Genomic DNA, 4,416 nt, shown 5'->3' with positions numbered 1-4,416 from the left:
TACAGGGTCGGCCATAGTAGCATGGTGCACCAACAGCAAATTAGGTCATAGTCATAGTAGTGTAATGTGCTGTTTTACAGGGTCGGCCATAGTAGCATGGTGCACCAACAGCAAATTAGGTCATAGTCATAGTAGTGTGATAGGTGTTGTTTTACAGGGTCGCCATAGTAGCATGGTGCACCAACAGCAAATTAGGTCATAGTCATAGTAGTGTAATGTGCTGTTTTACAGGGTCGGCCATAGTAGCATGGTGCACCAACAGCAAATTAGGTCATAGTCATAGTAGTGTGATAGGTGTTGTTTTACAGGGTCGGCCATAGTAGCATGGTGCACCAACAGCAAATTAGGTCATAGTCATAGTAGTGTGATAGGTGTTGTTTTACAGGGTCGGCCATAGTAGCATGGTGCACCAACAGCAAATTAGGTCATAGTCATAGTAGAGTGATAGGTGTTGTTTTACAGGGTCGGCCATAGTAGCATGGTGCATCAACAGCAAATTAGGTCATAGTCATAGTAGAGTGATAGGTGTTGTTTTACAGGGTCGGCCATAGTAGCATGGTGCACCAACAGCAAATTAGGTCATAGTCATAGTAGTGTGATAGGTGTTGTTTTACAGGGTCGGCCATAGTAGCATGGTGCACCAACAGCAAATTAGGTCATAGTCATAGTAGTGTGATAGGTGTTGTTTTTCAGGGTCGGCCATAGTAGCATGGTGCACCAACAGCAAATTAGGTCATAGTCATAGTAGTGTGATAGGTGTTGTTTTACAGGGTCGGCCATAGTAGCATGGTGCACCAACAGCAAATTAGGTCATAGTCATAGTAGTGTGATAGGTGTTGTTTTACAGGGTCGGCCATAGTAGCATGGTGCACCAACAGCAAATTAGGTCATAGTCATAGTAGAGTGATAGGTGTTGTTTTACAGGGTCGGCCATAGTAGCATGGTGCATCAACAGCAAATTAGGTCATAGTCATAGTAGAGTGATAGGTGTTGTTTTACAGGGTCGGCCATAGTAGCATGGTGCACCAACAGCAAATTAGGTCATAGTCATAGTAGTGTGATAGGTGTTGTTTTACAGGGTCGGCCATAGTAGCATGGTGCACCAACAGCAAATTAGGTCATAGTCATAGTAGTGTGATAGGTGTTGTTTTACAGGGTCGGCCATAGTAGCATGGTGCACCAACAGCAAATTAGGTCATAGTCATAGTAGTGTGATAGGTGTTGTTTTACAGGGTCGGCCATAGTAGCATGGTGCACCAACAGCAAATTAGGTCATAGTCATAGTAGTGTGATAGGTGTTGTTTTACAGGGTCGGCCATAGTAGCATGGTGCACCAACAGCAAATTAGGTCATAGTCATAGTAGTGTGATAGGTGTTGTTTTACAGGGTCGGCCATAGTAGCATGGTGCACCAACAGCAAATTAGGTCATAGTCATAGTAGTGTGATAGGTGTTGTTTTACAGGGTCGGCCATAGTAGCATGGTGCACCAACAGCAAATTAGGTCATAGTCATAGTAGTGTGATAGGTGTTGTTTTACAGGGTCGGCCATAGTAGCATGGTGCACCAACAGCAAATTAGGTCATAGTCATAGTAGTGTGATAGGTGTTGTTTTACAGGGTCGGCCATAGTAGCATGGTGCACCAACAGCAAATTAGGTCATAGTCATAGTAGTGTGATAGGTGTTGTTTTACAGGGTCGGCCATAGTAGCATGGTGCACCAACAGCAAATTAGGTCATAGTCATAGTAGTGTGATAGGTGTTGTTTTACAGGGTCGGCCATAGTAGCATGGTGCACCAACAGCAAATTAGGTCATAGTCATAGTAGTGTAATGTGTTGTTTTACAGGGTCAGCCATAGTAGCATGGTGCACCAACAGCAAATTAGGTCATAGTCATAGTAGTGTGATAGGTGTTGTTTTACAGGGTCGGCCATAGTAGCATGGTGCACCAACAGCAAATTAGGTCATAGTCATAGTAGTGTGATAGGTGTTGTTTTACAGGGTCGGCCATAGTAGCATGGTGCACCAACAGCAAATTAGGTCATAGTCATAGTAGTGTAATGTGTTGTTTTACAGGGTCGGCCATAGTAGCATGGTGCACCAACAGCAAATTAGGTCATAGTCATAGTAGTGTGATAGGTGTTGTTTTACAGGGTCGGCCATAGTAGCATGGTGCACCAACAGCAAATTAGGTCATAGTCATAGTAGTGTAATGTGTTGTTTTACAGGGTCGGCCATAGTAGCATGGTGCACCAACAGCAAATTAGGTCATAGTCATAGTAGTGTGATAGGTGTTGTTTTACAGGGTCAGCCATAGTAGCATGGTGCACCAACAGCAAATTAGGTCATAGTCATAGTAGAGTGATAGGTGTTGTTTTACAGGGTCAGCCATAGTAGCATGGTGCACCAACAGCAAATTAGGTCATAGTCATAGTAGTGTGATAGGTGTTGTTTTACAGGGTCGGCCATAGTAGCATGGTGCATCAACAGCAAATTAGGTCATAGTCATAGTAGTGTGATAGGTGTTGTTTTACAGGGTCGGCCATAGTAGCATGGTGCATCAACAGCAAATTAGGTCATAGTCATAGTAGTGTGATAGGTGTTGTTTTACAGGGTCGGCCATAGTAGCATGGTGCACCAACAGCAAATTAGGTCATAGTCATAGTAGAGTGATAGGTGTTGTTTTACAGGGTCGGCCATAGTAGCATGGTGCACCAACAGCAAATTAGGTCATAGTCATAGTAGTGTGATAGGTGTTGTTTTACAGGGTCGGCCATAGTAGCATGGTGCACCAACAGCAAATTAGGTCATAGTCATAGTAGTGTAATGTGTTGTTTTACAGGGTCGGCCATAGTAGCATGGTGCACCAACAGCAAATTAGGTCATAGTCATAGTAGTGTAATGTGTTGTTTTACAGGGTCGGCCATAGTAGCATGGTGCACCAACAGCAAATTAGGTCATAGTCATAGTAGTGTAATGTGTTGTTTTACAGGGTCGGCCATAGTAGCATGGTGCACCAACAGCAAATTAGGTCATAGTCATAGTAGTGTGATAGGTGTTGTTTTACAGGGTCGGCCATAGTAGCATGGTGCACCAACAGCAAATTAGGTCATAGTCATAGTAGTGTAATGTGTTGTTTTACAGGGTCGGCCATAGTAGCATGGTGCACCAACAGCAAATTAGGTCATAGTCATAGTAGTGTAATGTGTTGTTTTACAGGGTCGGCAATAGTAGCATGGTGCACCAACAGCAAATTAGGTCATAGTCATAGTAGTGTGATAGGTGTTGTTTTACAGGGTCGGCCATAGTAGCATGGTGCACCAACAGCAAATTAGGTCATAGTCATAGTAGTGTGATAGGTGTTGTTTTACAGGGTCGGCCATAGTAGCATGGTGCACCAACAGCAAATTAGGTCATAGTCATAGTAGAGTGATAGGTGTTGTTTTACAGGGTCAGCCATAGTAGCATGGTGCACCAACAGCAAATTAGGTCATAGTCATAGTAGTGTGATAGGTGTTGTTTTACAGGGTCGGCCATAGTAGCATGGTGCACCAACAGCAAATTAGGTCATAGTCATAGTAGTGTGATAGGTGTTGTTTTACAGGGTCGGCCATAGTAGCATGGTGCACCAACAGCAAATTAGGTCATAGTCATAGTAGTGTGATAGGTGTTGTTTTACAGGGTCGGCCATAGTAGCATGGTGCACCAACAGCAAATTAGGTCATAGTCATAGTAGTGTAATGTGTTGTTTTACAGGGTCGGCCATAGTAGCATGGTGCACCAACAGCAAATTAGGTCATAGTCATAGTAGTGTGATAGGTGTTGTTTTACAGGGTCGGCCATAGTAGCATGGTGCACCAACAGCAAATTAGGGATAAGTGTCTTGCTCAAGGGCACATCGACAGATTTTTCACCTTGTCACCTCAAATATTCCAAACCAGCATCCTTTCGGTGACCCCAACGGTAAGAGACGCATGACACACGTAACGTAACGGCCTTGTAACAGTGTGACACTGAACGAACGCTAATTCAACATCTTTTTACCCGTGGGGTTTACAATGACTCACAAGACCGTACACTTGGTCATCAACGGCTTCTCTCCCAACAACGAAGGAAATCAAACAAGGTGAGTCGTAAGGACATTGTGTGGTAATAATAAGAGCGGTGTACTGACTGCTGTAGGTGATGTTGAATCCTCTTCCGGACATGGAGTGGTCAGCCTGGAACTCCAGCTGGAGTATGTTGCTGTTGGAGGTGAAGTGAGACGGCACCTCGGCCCCCGAGTACCTCCCCAGGATGGACGAGCCCGTCTGGTACGACCACATCGTGTTGAAACGTTATTTAAAGGGGGGGGGGCATTTAAACAACACAACACTATTCAAATAAACTATACACTTAAACAACACAAACTTTTTGG

This window comes from Oncorhynchus masou, chromosome 29, assembly GCF_036934945.1.
Source record: "Oncorhynchus masou masou isolate Uvic2021 chromosome 29, UVic_Omas_1.1, whole genome shotgun sequence".
Classification (NCBI taxonomy): Eukaryota; Metazoa; Chordata; class Actinopteri; order Salmoniformes; family Salmonidae; genus Oncorhynchus; species Oncorhynchus masou.
The sequence above is the reverse complement of the archived record's forward strand: the minus strand, read 5'-3'. Positions refer to the sequence as shown.